General features: G+C 42.6%; 1 long non-coding RNA gene across 1 annotated transcript; it reads left to right on the forward strand.

Moving 5' to 3' along the window:
• Positions 1–2,923: 2,923 nt before the first annotated feature.
• LOC139080547 (uncharacterized) lies at positions 2,924–7,180 on the forward strand. The gene is made up of 2 exons (XR_011535128.1): positions 2,924–3,051; positions 6,980–7,180. It is a non-coding gene; the product is annotated as an uncharacterized lncRNA (long non-coding RNA).
• The last annotated feature ends 9,318 nt before the right edge of the window (positions 7,181–16,498 follow it).

Below are 16,498 nucleotides of genomic sequence, written 5' to 3' on the forward strand. Positions count from 1 at the left end.
GAAATTTGCTTCTAACAAATAGAACATGGTAAAAGTGATAGGATGTCACTTCTGAAATTAAGTTATAAAGACATAGTGGCTTCTGTCTTGCAAGCCTGATCTTACTCTTTCATTTATCCACTCTGATAGAAGCCAGATGCCATGTTGTGAGCTGCCCTATGGAGAGGCCCACATGGCAGGGAACTGACGGTGGCCCCAGCAGTCAACAGCCAGCAAAGAACTAAGGCCTTCAATCCAATAGTCTGGGAGGAATTGAATCATGCCAACAACCACACAAGTGAGCTTAGAAGTGGATTCTCTCTCAGCTGAGCCTTTGGATAAAATGGCAGCCCCAGCCAACACCTTTACTACAGCCTTTTGAGAGACTTTGAGGCAGAGTTATCTGAACAAGCAATGTCTAGATTCCCCAGCAAGTACTCAAAGTAACTATGAGACTATAAATGCTTGTTGTTTTAAGCCTCTAAGTTTGGGGGCAATTTGTCATACAGCAATAGATGACTATTACAAAGTCCATTATAAAAGTAAAAGTTATTAAGTCATTTTGTGGTTGTTGAAACCAAGGAATCAAAAGGCTAAATGTGTTTTCCATGGCCACTCAGGGAAGCAGTAACAAAATAAGAAATGGAGTTTAGATAGCACTTAATTCCAAGACTTATTTTCACCTAGACAAAAGACAATGATAACACTTTATGTGAAAAAATGCCAGTGGAATTGGTGAGTCTGGTAGCCACGTGTCCCCTCCCTTACCTTCCCTTGACTTCCTTTTTTAATCTCTTTATGGAGTAACCACTAGCCTTGGTGGTCTAGTGGTTAAGATTCGGTGCTCTCATTGCCGCATGACTCCAGTTCGTTTCCCAGTCAGGGAACCACACCACCCATCCGTCTGCTGTGACACTGTGGTGGCTGCATGTTGCTGGGATGCTGAAAGCTATGCCACCAGTATTTCAAACACCAGCAAATTTCACCCATGGTGGACAGGTTTCAGCAGAGCTTCCAGACTAAGACAGCCTAGGAAGAAGGACCTGGCCACTCACTTCCAAAAAATTGACCATGAAAACCTTATGAACATCAGTGGAACATTGTCTGATATAGTTCTGGAAGATGCGAGGATGAGGCAAAAAGACTGGCTCCACTGTACACAGGTCACTAGGAGTTGGAATCGACTCGATGGCGCTAAAAACAACAGTGGAATAGCCATTCAGTGCTGGGCCTTATCACAGGGAATATTATTCCTTTAACAAGATAACTCTGTCTTTTCCAAAAGAAAGAGATTTTAAGCATTCAGTGTGCATTCTAACAAAATGAGATATTGAAGCCTGGGAGAAAAGTAACTTTCAAATAAGCCCATAATTATCAAGCAATCTTCTCTTTACCTATCAGGCTGAAATCTGTCATGAATTTTTAATTCTTGAGAATCTTGTTCCTTAATTGACAATGATTCAAGAAGTAGCTCTTAATTACACTTTCTTCTTATTTAATCAAGTGAAAGGAAAAACTACTACAAATTCAAGAGGAGCATTTCTCTTCTAGGGGAGTGGTTAGCCAGGATCCCCAGCATTCCTCCCACAGAGAAATAATACAGGGCTGGGTTATCACTCCTGTGACTGAGTACACTTGGTCATAAGAATGTTTCACATCAACCAGGCCAATTTAGAAAGCTCATTGAAGAAACCTGACATGCACTTTAAAAAAAGAGGCATCTCACACTGTAAAACTCTAAACTTGTAGTCTATATGGATTAAATGTCCCTTTCTGAGAATTCCTTTAGTATATCATAAAAGAAAGGTACTCGATTCCTGATGTAGTGGGGTCCTCATATTTGGTGACCACATGGGCAAGTTAACCTTGGACAAGCTCCAAAACACAGTGGTTCCACAACTAAGGAGATTATAACACTGTTTCATGTATTGAGTGGTCAGTGAAAAAGGAACCAGTAAGTTTGGCCCTGGAAGAAAAAGAACTTCATCTTTTGGGAGAAAATGCCAATTTTAGGACAACACTGTCACTACTCCATTGCTCAAGGCCAATGTGGTGTTTGTAGCAGCTCAACAGGCTCAGTGTTCCAGGCTGGAACAATGACAACCACCAAATCAGCAATGACACAGACACCATAAGCAAGGTGCTTTAGATAAATAATCTCATTTACTCATCACAACAACCATACTGAGTAAGTATTACTTTCCCCATTGTGCTGGTGGAGAACTGGAGATGAGAAAATGAGGACCTTGTCTATGACCATTTACCTAGTGAAGGGTTGAGGCAGGATTCAAACCCAGATCACTTTGATTCCAAAGTCTGGGTGCTCCTGACTATGCTATATTGATGCCAAATCCCTGATTTCAGAGATGGAGCTTCAGGCCTTTAAGTCCAGAGCTTTGACCCCCTCTGGTGACACACAACTGCCCTTGGTAAAGAGTATACACACAATCACAATGGTGACCCACGTGTAGAGGAGAATGGCTCTCAGGGGGTAATCAGTACAAAAGTAAGATGCAGAGGGGAGGCCTTGAAACAATGAAGACTTCCAGGAAGATCAGAGAGTTATTCTCGAGAGTGTTTTCCCCAGAGTATTCCTAAGAGAGAAGTTCAGCCCGCTTTTCAATCTTCCCCTAAAGAACTCACATAACGGTTTAGAATAATATAATATATCCATATTTTACATTTATTAAAGCCCTTAGATTCACCCATTGTCTGTTTATTATTATTAAGAATGCTGAACATTTTAATGTTTTCTTTCCTAATTGGGGAATAATGTGGCTTTTTTCCCCCAGTAGGGGCACTGACTGTGATGTATCATAAATAGTATCATAAAATCTGATATTCTGTGTATCATTTTCTCAGTAAATAAAATAGTCTGACTTGCAGCCCCAAGAAATTATTAAGATTTCTTTTTAGGACAAATACTAACGCTCCTTTGACATTTAGAGTCAAAGAAGGAAAGAGAAGTAACGTGTGTTTGAACCAGTTTCCCTTTCCAGCGATTGTCACTCCACTCCATCATGCCTCCCCAGTGTTCTGATACCATTGGACAGAAAGTCAACCTACCTACAGGTATTTATTTAACGTCTATTAAAAATCACATTATGGACATTATGCCTTGTCAGCCTGTCCCATTTATGGTGAATTTCTCATATTTCCTGTCATTCTTCTGGTGATTTTCTCCCTAGAGCTTCTATTTTTCCCTCATTAATCCTTCAGAACCCCTGGGAGGTACGATTGTGCATATAATTTCCTCCTTATTCTAAAATACTGTTTAGAGTTTTGCTTTGAAATTGCTTTTAGGGCTGAATGTTTGGCTTTCTTAAGTGAACCTCTAATAAACACTGTTGAATTCTCTCCAAATTACCTTGAAGAATTACCTGCTTATCTGGAAGAACCATCAGCGTAATTTTAAGGGATTTTGTTTTGATTCAGCAGCTCTGAGTCTTTGAACTTCTCTGCGTCAATTTTTCAGTCTTTCCACAGGAAGGGCTCTGCCAAGAAGGAGCAGTCTGCAGCACTTTTCCTCATAAATGCCGAAGAGAGTGTTTTTGTTTCTACTTTGGTACTTGTGATTCCAGCTCCAAAGGAAGCAAGATTTCCAAGATTAGGACAGTTTAGTCTGGAAAGGAGAGTAGTTAAAGGGGGTGTGATTAAAAGGTACTTAGGGTTTGGAGAATGCTTGTGAAAACTGAGCGATCCATTTCTGACCTTTCACAAAACTCAACAAGGAAATGCTCCATGAACTACTCCTTCAGTGCTCCACGGACGCTGACAATGCTCCAATTATAAACTCCTTATGCAGCTTTTAGAGATAGCCACCATTAGGAGCCCTGATTTGCAGAGAAGGAAACTGAGATGCAGAAAAGCTAAGTAACGTGCCTGGGGAGAGTCACAGACTTGTAAGCAGTGTAGTAGGGACTATGCACATGGCTGGATTCCAGAGCCCAAGCTTTTAATTATTGTGTCATATTTTTATGATATGATCATTACTCTTGAAAACTAGCTACCATGAGGGAATAATTGCCTCAAAAGAATTTAGTAATCCTTCCTGCTGATCCACTAGTTCACACGGTGAAGCAGAGTCAAGATGCTGCCCAGGACAGAGCTTGGCAGTGCAATCAGTTGGAGGTAGGCTAGTGCAGAGAAGTAGAATTCTGTGCTTTGTAGCCGCGTGACCCTGGGGATACTATTCAGTCTCTCTAAACCTCAGTTTCCTTATGTGTTAAATAAAGATAGTGATAGAAACCATCTCAGAGGGTGCAGTGAAGGATGGCCACAACGTTCCCTAAATACTCGCTATTATCATTGTCTCTGTGAACAGCGGATAGCAGAGAATGGTGATGCTGGAAGTGGGTAGCGGAGATGCCGTATTCACTCTGTGGATAAGGGATTGGTGGGGAGAGGGCAATGACTTTCATGGATTTTCCCACACGATTGATTTGCAAGCTGTAGTGACAAACGTCCTCAAGGCACCTTGACAGGTTTTGCCTTAGATTCTTGGACAATGGTCTGGATGAAAAATGATGCACTGAATCTCCAAGGAATGAGTCCAGAACTGAAGTCGGGTGGCCAGACTGGGATCATCAGCACAGGGTTGAGGTTTACTCAGAGGCGGATGTAGCAAAGGGGGCATGAGGTCAAGAACACAGATTAGAGTTATATCCAACCAGATCTGCGCAGGGAAAGCTCGTTTTGATTTCCTAACTCAGCCTTTGGAGCACCAGTGGCCAGAGCCAGAGCAATAGACATATTACAGTGTGAATCAGACTCACAGTGCCCGTGTGGCCTTGGGCAGCCTTTGCATTCCTAGGCTTACGTTTCTTCATCTACACAATGAGGATCAGAGAATAATGGCCTCAGAAGGGTCAGTGAATGTTACGCATGACGCCTTACTTATAGAAGGCACTTAGAGGAAGAGAAGAGGAAGTGGGGCAGCCAGTCAGCCCCAGACCCTTCTCCCCCAATTCATCTTTACATGCCAGTTGCAAGTGCTGGGACTTGGCCCTTTGGAGAATACCAGAACTTCTTCTCTCCAATGGACCATCTCTCAGACAGTCCTTCCAAGACCCTAGATCCAGGAGCCACAAAGTGACCTTTAAAGTCGAGAGCAGCAAATGCCCCACCTTCTGTTTCTCTCCAGAGACTGGCAGTGGGTCACTTGCTGGCCTTTTAGAATGTGATTGCTGGTCTGGAGAGCTGTCAACTGTGAATAAAATGGCATTTGCCATAGTAAACGTAGTCTAGACTGACCTCAGATGGTGGGTCAAGTAATGAACAGTATGAGCAAACCGTTGTGAATTGTTGCAAATGTGTATATAGTTTTCCAGGGAGAATAAGCTTTCCAATGAAGAGTTTCTTCTTTTAAGAAACAGTTTTGAGTTGTCTTTGAAAATCAGGTAGAAGTTAAAAATGCAAGTTATGAACATAGGGGTGCATGTTCGTCGCAGCGTTATTCACAATAGCCAAGACTTGGAAGCAACCTAGGTGTCCATCAAGGGACAAATGGATAAGAAGATGTGGTATATATACACAATGGAATACTGCCCAGCCATAAAAAGGATGAAATCTTGCAACTTGTGACAACATGGATGGAACCTGAGGACATTATGCCAAGCGAAAGAAGTCCGAGGGAGAAAGTCAAATAGTGTATGATGTCACTCATAAATAGAAGATAAAAACAACAAACAAACACATAGAGACAGAGATTGGATTGGTGGTTACCAGAGGGGAAGGGGGCAGGGAGGAGGGCGAAAGGGGTGATTAGGCACATGTGTGTGGTGATGGTTTGTAATTAGATTTTGGGTGGTGAACGTGATGTGATCTACACAGAAATCAAAATATGATGTACACCCAAAATTTATATAATGCTCTAACTGAAGGTTACTGCAATTAAAAAAAAAAAAAAGGTCACATTTGGTGGGAGGGAGAGGGGAGAGCTGGGCCAATCATTTCCTAACTTGTATAAGAAGCAGCAAAGAAACCCATCTGGAGAGGAGAGAGCAAAGCCACGCGAAGAAAGGGGCTGAGGAAAGAAAAAAGCAGCAACCTCCCTAACTCTGGATTTCTCAGCCTCAGCGCTATGGACACTTGGGGCCAGATAATTCCTTATTGTGGGGGGCTACCCTATGCCTTGTAGGAGGTTTAGCAGCATCTCTGGTTTCTACACACTAGATTTCTGTAGTACTCACCCCCTCACCCCAGTTGTGACAAACAAAACTATCTGTCAAATGCACCCTGGGGAGCAAGATCACCCCGGGTTGAGAACTACTGTCCCAACTAGACAGTCATTTATTTATCCTCCATCCACCATCACTCAGGGCAAAACCCAGAATCATCATTAACTCCTTTCTTTCACGCTCCGCGTCCAATCCATGATTAAACTCTACCACATCTGCCTTCAAAATACAGCCCAACTCCAACCATTTCTCATGACCACCACGGCGACACTAGTCCAAGCCACCACCACCTCTCCCCACATCACCCCCAAAGCCTTCTGATTGGTCACCCTCACTCCACCCCGGCCCCCTTAGAGCATTTTCCACACAGCAGCCAACGAGAGCCTTTAAATGAAAATGTTACCGTGTCACTCCTGCACTCCAAGCCCTCCAGGGTCTCTCGTCATTGTAAGGACCAGGCAGAGCCCTTCCAGTGGTGGATAGGACCCTTCAAGATCTTGCCCCCGGTTCTCCCTCTGACTTCAGATCTTACTGCTCACTCATTCCTCTCCAATCCCAGAAACCTCCTTGGCTGTTCCTCAAGCATGTCAGGCACATTCCTGTTTCCAGGCCTTTGCGTTTGCTGTTCCCTCTGCCAGGAATGCCTTCCCCCACATGTGTGCCTGGCTTGCTCCTTCGTGTCATTCAGATCTCTGCTGAAATATCACCCTATCAGAAAGGCATTCCGGGATTGCCCCATTTAAATAGGCAATTCATCCTCTATCTCCCTTACCTGCTTTACCCCTTTTATTCAATTATTTGTTTAATGTCTCTCTCCCCAGCTAGAATCTCTGGAGGAGAGCTGCTTCGTTGGCTGCTGTATCCACCAGGACCTAACCTGAGCAGTGCCGAGCGTGGTGGAATGACGTGCAGACTACTGTACATACCAGAAGGGTCACTCATCCACTGTTTATCATGAGCAAAACTGGAAACAATCTAATTCTCTAACAAATAAATTATGACATGTGTGCAGCCATTTAAAAGCTTATGCTTTCAAGGTGTTTTTAGGTAAAAATGAACTCTTGCCAGTAACCTCTAATATATCTTCTCCTAACTTTCAATGAAATACCTACACAACCCAGGCATAAACCAAAACTTAATGCAACTCTGAAAACTAAGGCTAGATGCAGTATGTGTATATCAACCTGTTACCAGCATCTGGGAGAAATTTCCATAAATAGCTAATACAATTCAACTAGACACTCCTGTATCTTCCAGAGAGGTAGTGAGTCTGTATACTTGAAAACAGGAAATGGTCTTGTCTTCACTCTCTAATTTTTGCTCCCTAAATTATTGAAGTATTTACTGTGCAAATTTCAAATACTGAAAACTCCAAAATGCCTTAGGGTTATGAAGATGTCTCAGGCCTTAAGAGTCAGCACAGCCGTAACTGTGTCCCCGCCCCGCAGTTGAATGCTTCCACTTCTGAGACACACTGCGGCATGCGAGCTCACGTGATCCTCGCAGTTACACCCAGATACACCGCGGAAGGTGGCCCCCATTTGATAGCTTTAAAAAAGCCTATCAGGCAAGGACTCGAACAAAAACTGTTTCCCTCAAGGGGTGCAACTGGACTTTCTTAAACGGCTTGTTTACCGAGGTGCGCACCAATCAGGGAAACACCACCGGCGGATGAAGTATCCAGCGACTACCAACAGGGGGAGCCATTACCGCCCCTGGGAAGGAAGATGCAAAGGAAGCTCATCGGAGTCCCAGAGTGGAGGTGTGGCTGCCGGGGTGGATGTGGTCACGGAGGGTCATGCGTTCCTAGGGCGATAGCAACCAACGAAGCAGGGAAGGGACTCCTTGGGAGTCAGCAGGCAAGGAAGCCCGAGTGATGCGGTCTACAGGGGTCAGCCTCCCGGGGCGCAGAAGAGGGTGGATAATGGGTCTGGAAGGGAGAAAGGGGAAAGAGAAAAGTTGGAAGACTTGCCTAAGGCCACATAGCTAGTCATCCTCACCCCATTGACACGAAGGTGCCACTCTGGGATCCCAAATATACATCCCTGGCTAGGGAGAAAGCTGTTCTGTAGGCGCTGGAGAACTCGGCACCACCGGAAGATAGGATGGTCATCTCTAGGCGTTGAGATGAGAATAGACAAATGTCGAGTTTGATTATCTGCGCACCTGGAGCAAGAGCTTTGAATCTACAATTGAAAACATCTCCCCAGCAAGACAGGCAAAAATTGAAAACTGCTAAGCCAGCCAGGAAAGATTCAGGTCCAGGAAAAGAGTTGATGAGTATCTTTTCTCAGAACACCAGTTCCACTCCAGGCTCCTACTTAGGAGGGTTCTTATTTCTAAGAAGTTTGCTTTCACAGTCCAAATCCAGAAAAACAGCAACCCAGGAGTGATGATCTTCCATTTCCTAACTCTCATCCTTAATGCCAAATAAAACTCTTCTTTTTGCAAGCTAAAAAATAAAATAGTGCAAGTTATATTTTCCATCTTTTCGTTTGTTTGTTTTTAGGAAATAAATCGGGATTTTTTAATTAAATTTTTTATTTGGAAATAATTGCAGATTCACATGTAGTCGTAAGAAATAATATAAAAGAGGCCTAGGGTACCCTTTTCCCAGTTCCCCTCAATGGTAATATCTTGCAAAACCATGGTACAATATCACAGCTAGCACACTGACGTCATATGGTCAAGATACAAAACATTCCCATCACCACGTGGACACCTCACGTTGCCCTTTATGGCCACACCCACTTCCCTTCCACCCCCGCCCCTCCTTAACCCCTGGCAACTACTCCTCTGTCCTCTATTTCTACAATTTTGTCATTTCAAGAATGTTATATAAATGGAATCTTATTGAATACAATCTTTCTTTTTTTAAAGATTTTATTTTTTTCCTTTTTCTCCCCAAAGCCCCCCGGTACATAGTTGTATATTCTTCGTTGTGAGTCCTTCTAGTTGTGGCATGTGGGGTGCTGCCTCAGCATGGTTTGATGAGCAGTGCCATGTCCACGCCCAGAATTCGAACCAACGAAACACTGGGCCGCCTGCAGCAGAGCGCACGAACTTAACCACTCGGCCACGGGCCAGCCCCTGAATACAATCTTTTTGAATTACCTTTTTTTCATTCAGCATAATTCTCCAGAGATTCATCTAGGTCATTGCAGCAATAGTTCATTCTTTTTTATTACTCAGTAGTCATTCATGGTATGGAGGTACCACAGTTTGTTCAATCATTCACGCGTTGAAAGATATCTGGGTTGTTTCCAGTTTTAGGCCATTATGAATAAAGCTGCTATAAACATTCACGTATAGATTTTTGGGTGCACGTTAGTCTTCATTTCTTTGGATTGTTACATAAGTGAAAAATAGACTTCTTCTCTAAGTCGTTGAATATTTGGGTCTTTTTGTTACAGCATATCTATGTACTCTGCCTACTTATCCTAAATAACACAAATATCTCTTCTATATTGGTGACAGTAATGTTGATAATAATACCTCTATGTTCTTGGATGCTTACTCTGATGAATTGTATGTAACTAAACTGTAATAGTTCATAATGGTAATTGACATTTACTGAGTACTGACCATGTACTAGGCACTATTCTAAGTGCTGGATATACTAATTCACATAATCCCCAAAATCACCCTTGAAGGTGATTATAGGTACCATTTTACACATGAGAACACTGAGGTACAGAGATTTAATACCTTGCCTAAGGACATAGCTAGGAAACGCTGAAATTAGGATTAAAACTTAAATAGACTGGTACCACAGCCCACCATTTTAACCACTGTGCTGCATCACCTCTTTGTTCTCTGAAATCGTCACAAATCTCTACCAGACAGATTTTGCAGTTTCCGAGGAAACCCCCAATAATCAGCATCCCTCCATTTCACCAGGGTCTGTGTATGTCAAAAAATCAAATAATAGATTAAATGAGTCTAAAATATTGCTGTTATTATTGCTATCACTAAACTGGAAAAAGTCATTTAGTGTGATAGCCAACAGATCTACTCATTGAACTCCAGAATGAGGCAGAATTATCTTCCCAGTAAAGCAGGGTTGAACGGGTGTAAGCTCCCACCCGTATTGTAGTCTTTCCTCAGTGAGCCCAAGGACTGGAGGACCCAATGGGAACTCGTGCTTTCTGGGGAGAGGCTTGCTCCCAGGAGGAAGGAAATTGAGCTGTATGTGCCCAGGCCTTTTCTCCAAATTTGTTATATTTTGTATTCCATCTTTCCAGAAAGTAAAGGACTAAAGAGAGGCTTGGAATTACACAGACTGAACTTCCTTTCCAGAAAACGAGTTCCTTCTAATATGAATAGGAAATTAGTAATATTAGGACAAGGTTAGACTACTTCCACCTTACAGGAATTAAATGTGAGCAGAAGTTATGTGGAAGAAAACCGAGGCTCAGAGAAGTTTAAAGGTGTGTCCAAGATCACAAAGTCAGTTTCTAGTGGAGTCAGGCCTCATCTCCATGATGCCCTTCACCCCTCATAATTCAGACCACTGATGTTTTGCTTTTCTTTCTTTTTTTTTTTTTTTTGAGGAAGATTAGCCCTGAGCTAACTGCTGCCAATCCTCCTCTTTTCGCTGAGGAAGACTGGCCCTGAGCTAACATCCATGCCCATCTTCCTCTACTTTATATGTGCGACGCCTACCACAGCATGGCGTGCCAAGCAGTGCCATGTCCGCACGCGGGATCTGAACCAGCGAACACTGGGCTGCCTAAACGGAACGTGCGCACTTAACTGCTGCGCCACCGGGACAGCCCCTGATGTTTTTCTCTCAGACAAAGCAGGAGTCATAACACTTCAACACACTGTCTGACATGTGCCACACACGGAAATAAGTCTCAGAAAAGCTTTCAATACCTAAGCTGGGCAAGATCAGATAAAATAATTCTCGGTTTTACTGACTAAGCTGAGTAATAACTGAAACAGACAAAATTGTATCTGGAAAATAGTATTTCCAAAACTCGTATTCTATAATATTAGAATGAAAATATAGGTGACTAGTCTTCCCTTCTCTTCTCTTTTACAGAAGTTCGTGAGTGGTTTTGTGTGTGCTCGCATGTTCACATAGGAATGTGGGGCACGTGACCAAATCCTATCTATTCTTCTAAGACACCCGTTAGCTAAATCTGCAGCCAGTCTATTGATTGGCCATGTTTTTCTAACTGGGACACCCTGTGTCACCTACTGGAACTGCAGCCATCACTCCTAGAAAGACAATAGCTACCTGTTGGATACATCTTATAATTTTAAATTGATGTCAGATGTCGGAATTAACATCAAGAAAATATGACCTCCTCAAATTATTGCAATCTGGGATCTGACAAATATCTGCAAGAAATGCCACTACGGGAACAAGAGTGCTAAAATGACTCATTCAGTGATACACGGGGCAGAGGAGGCAATCTAGTGCTGGGGCCAGGAGCCAAGAGAAAAGAAGGAGGTTCTACACGCCTCACGTTCTTCTTACGTCCACCGCTTTTGCTGAGATAGCTGTCATTTCTTTTTGACATAATTATGACCTGAATGTTGTAAAGATAATGTCCGTTCTCAGAGGAAGAAGGGGATCCAGGATGGAAAGGAAAGAGAATAAGAGAAATATTTGAAGAGATACAGCACAATGCCGTTTAAAAGACCAAGGCTGCATACGCGCTTATTCTGTTCTTGACTGGATGCATTCTGACTTTGATTGTGTCTTCATTACATGTGCCATACAGAACTAGCTGCTTGAAAGACAGTAGAAATACGGCGGCCAGTGAGGCTTGTTCTTTCCTAGAGCAGACAAGTCATTCAAACCGACTCCAGCTGCAACTGCAAGAGGAGATCCACCGTATTTCAAGACCTAATGCACAGACTGCAGGGCTGTACTTGGTAAAGGATATTCAGGAAAGGAAGGAGGTTGGGAGGGAAGCATGAAAGAAAAAAAGATGAGAAGGAAAGGGAAAGCGAGGGAAGGAGGAAGGGGGAAGGGAGGGAGAGTGAGGCAGAGAAGATGGAAGGAAGGAAGGAGGAAAGAAAACCATTTACAGCTTATTACTGGTATAGTTGGCTTTAGACCTACCATCTTGATGTTTGTTTTCTATTGATCCCATGTATCCTTTTGTTCCTCTAGTCCCACCTCTCTGTTTTCCCTGTACGAATAGTTTTCAGTATTCTATTTTAGCTTGTCTATTGACTTTTTTTTTTAAGATTGGCCCTGAGCTAACATTTGTTGCCTATCTTCCTTTTTTTCTTTTTCTTCTTCTCCCCAAAGCCCCCCAGTACATAGTTGTATATATTTTAGTTGTTGGTCCTTCTACTTCTGCTATGTGGGACACCACCTCAACATGGCTTGATGAGGAGTGGTAAATCCGTGCCCAGGACCTGAACTGTTGAAACCCTGGGCCACCAAAGTGGAGTGCGTGCACTTAACTACTAGGCCACTGGGCTGGCCCCACTACTGACTTTTAAACTATATCTCTTTGTAGTTGCTCCAGAAATTATGATGGGGGTATTTAAGTTCACTGTCTATTTTTACATAATATTATAGTACTTCGTGTAGGATATAAGAAACTTACAAAAATATAATTCAATTTAACTTCTTCACATCTTATGCTTTTGTTGTTTTATGATATATTTTAACATATACTATAAATATAAAATTAATCACACACACAGCCTTTAATATTTACCCTTTCTGACGGTCTCGATTCTTTCTAGGAGGTCCACTGTTTCATTTGGTGTCATTTCCCTTCAGCCTGAAAAGCTTTGTTAACATTTCTTGTACTGTGGGTCTGTTAAAGATGAATTCTCTCAGCTTTTTTGGTGTGAAATTGTCTTTGTTTGACCTTCCTTTCTTTGACTGAAGGATACTTTCCCTGGATTTGGAGTTCTAGGTCAATTATTTTATCTTTTGACACTTTAAAGATATAATTCCATTTTCTTCATGATCCCGTTGTTCCTGGTGAGAAGTCACTGGTTATTTGTATCATTATTTATTTTGCTCTAATTCTCTATCTTTTTTCCTCTGGCTACTTTAAAGATTCGCTCTTTCTCTTTGGTTTTTAGCAGTTTGACTACTATATGCCTATGTGTCTATTTTTTTGTGTTTATCCTGCATTGAACGTACTGAGCTTCTTGAATCTGTGGATTGTATCTTTCATCAATCTTTCAAACTTTTCTGCTGTATCTCTTCAAATATTTCTCTTATTCTCTCTTTCCTTTCCATCCTAGATTCCAATTATGTGTATATAAGATTGTTTGATTTGGTCCAACAGATCTCAGAGACATCGTTCTCTCTCTCTCCCTCCTTATCCTATGGGAAAATCATTCTATCTTTCACCATTAAGCACAATGTTAGCTGGAGGCTTTTCTGTAGCTGCCCTTTATCAGATTGAGAAAGTTCATTTTCAGTCCCAGATTGCTAAGAATTTTTGTTACGATGGGGTTTTAGATTTTGTAAAATATGTATTCTATATTTATGGATATGATCCAGTGGTTTTTCCTTTACAGTTTGTTAATATGAGGGATTGCATTGATTAATCATTGAATATTAAATCAACCTTGAACTGCGAGGATAAAGCCTACTTGGTCACTGTGGCAGACAGATCCTAAGGTGGCCTCCAGGAGATCCCTGCCTCCTGATATTCACACTTTCATGTCATCTCCTCCTCTTGATTATAGGCATGAACTATGACTTGCTTGTGACTGACAAAATGCAGCAATGGTGATGGGCTGTATATGATTATGTGTATGTGATTACACTACATAAAACTTTAGCAGTCATCTTACTGGAGTCTTTCACTCCCTCTCTGGCTTTGAGGAAGCAAATGGCCATGTAGCTTCCCCATGTGGCAAGAAACTGCAGCTTGCCTCATGGAGCTGAGGACAACTTCTGGCCAACAGCCATCAAGAAACAGAATTCTTCAGTCTTACAATCACAAAGAACTGAAATCTGCCACCAAATGCATGAGTTTGGAAGCATATCCCTCCCCATACGAGAACCTAGCCCTGGCCAACACCTTGATTGCAGAAAGGCCAGCTAAACCATGCCCAGACTTCTGACCCAGGAATTGAAAGATTAAAAATAATGTGTTTGAAGCAGCTAAGTTTATGATAACGTTGTTATGCTGCATAAGATAACTGATACAGATTTTGGTAATGGAAATGGAGTGCTGATACAACGAATACCTAAAAATGTAGAAGTGATGTTGGAACTTGGCAGTGGGCAGAGACCCAAAGAATTTTGAACCACATGATAGGAAAGCCTAAAATGTCTTGGGCAGACTGTTAATAGAAATCTGGACATTAAGGAATGCTCCCAGTGAGGACATGAAAGGAAGTGAAGAACATGTTACTGGAAACTGGAGGGAGGAGAATCCTTGTTAGAAATTGACAGAAAGCTTAGCACAACTCTCCTCTGTAGTTACATGGGAAGCAAAACTTGTGAGCGATGAACTTGGTTCTCTGCGAATATTTCCAAGCAAAGTGTTGAAGATGCCACTTGGTTTCTTCTTGCTGCTTAGAATAAAATGTGTAAAGACAGAGATAAAGTGAGGAAAAACTGTTGAACTAAAAGGAACCAAGACTTGATGATTTTGAAAATTCTCAGCCTCTCCAAACGACAAAACATGCTAATCTTCAGAGACAGTTTCCAAACACTCTCAGAAAAGTGCACTGGAGAGAAAAAGCTGAGGGTGCTACTGTGCGATCTTTTACTAAAGTCTTGGAAAGATCACAAGGTCAGAGTTTTCAGCCACACAGTCTTTTCAAGAGATTAACAGTGTGCCTCATAGATCTTCTCAAACCACAGACCCTCTATGAAATTTAAGGTCACTGTCCCTCAACCATCACAGGGGAAGTACATGGTAGAACAGGTCTTTTCCAAAAAGATCTGTAGGTGCAGCTTTTGTCTAATGGAGTGAACCCCAGGAAAATCTATGGAAGGCACACAAAGTTCTTGACAAAACTGTTTCAGAAGGAGCACTGTCAGCTTGGACTGAAAATACAGAAGGACGAAATGAGAGGAGACTGTTGTAACCCCAAATTCTACTGGTAAGAAGCAGGCCAATAAAACCAGCCAGCTGCGAGCACATATCAAATGATTCCACACCCTGTTCCAATGTGGTGGGGCTGGGGTTTCCCCAAACCAGCAAGCAATTCTGTGACTCTAGCTGGGTGTCCCACAACTCAACTCAATTCCTGCACTGTCTGCCTGGAGTTAGTGCCAGGTCCCACAGGTCAAGGGCTCACCCCGTGAGACTGCCCTCACTCCCCTTCAGACGCCAGCTGCAAGTCCGGGTTGTCACCTGTGCTTCTGACTGACTGGCTATGGATTGCCGGTTCCAACTACCCCCTCCTTGGATTTGATTAATTTGCTAGAAGGGCTCACAGAACTCAGAGAAACATTTTACTGACTAGATTATCAGTTTATTATAAAAGAATACAACTCAGGAACAGCAAGATGAAAGAGATGCACAGGGCAAGGTATGGGGAAGGGCACAGAGCTTCCATATCCTCTCCAAGAATGCCATTCTCCCCAGATCTCCACATGTTCGCCAGCCCAGAAGCTCTCCAAACTCTCTCCTTTTGGGTTTTTATGGCAGCTTTATTGCATAAGGACGATTGATTAAAGTATTAGCCGTTGGTTTTTGAGCTCAGTCTCTAGCCCCTTTCCCTCCCAGGTGGTCAGGGGGTGAGACTAAATGTTGCAGCCCTCTAATCATTTGGTTGGTTCCCTGGCAGCCAGCCCCTACAGCTCAGTTACGGTTACCTAGGGGCTTTCCAAAGGTCACCTCATTAACATAAAAAGGCATCTTTATCATTGTCATTACTTTGGAAATTCCAAGGGTTTCAGGAGCTCTGTGATTGAAATGGGAACGAAGACCAAACATGTACTTCTTACCATAAACGTCAATACCACAATTGTGCTACTTTTCATTAAAGAATGGAAGGATAACTCAGGAGGTGGAACTAAGATCCCCCAAACAGATCCTGGAGCCATGGAGAATTATCCCCAAACCTTGAAATCTAATCAAAGAACTCAACATTTTCCCAGCTAAATTTCAGAATTACTGTGGACCAATGACTCCTTTTTACCTTCCATTTCCCCATTTTCGAGCAGGAATGTCTACGGCTGCTGTCCTCTGCCTCCCTCACCGTTGTCTGTTGGGTGTGTTGGGGGAACGTAACTTGTCTCTTTTACAGATTGACAGAGGAACTCTGCCTAAGGGGCCTCACCCACCCCTGCACTGATTTAGATAACGCAGCAGTCTGGGCTTGGAGCAGTTGCTATAATCAGGTTAGACTGTTGGGCACTTGGGGGAGTGGTGAATGTATTTTAC

This window comes from Equus przewalskii, chromosome 30, assembly GCF_037783145.1.
Source record: "Equus przewalskii isolate Varuska chromosome 30, EquPr2, whole genome shotgun sequence".
Classification (NCBI taxonomy): Eukaryota; Metazoa; Chordata; class Mammalia; order Perissodactyla; family Equidae; genus Equus; species Equus przewalskii.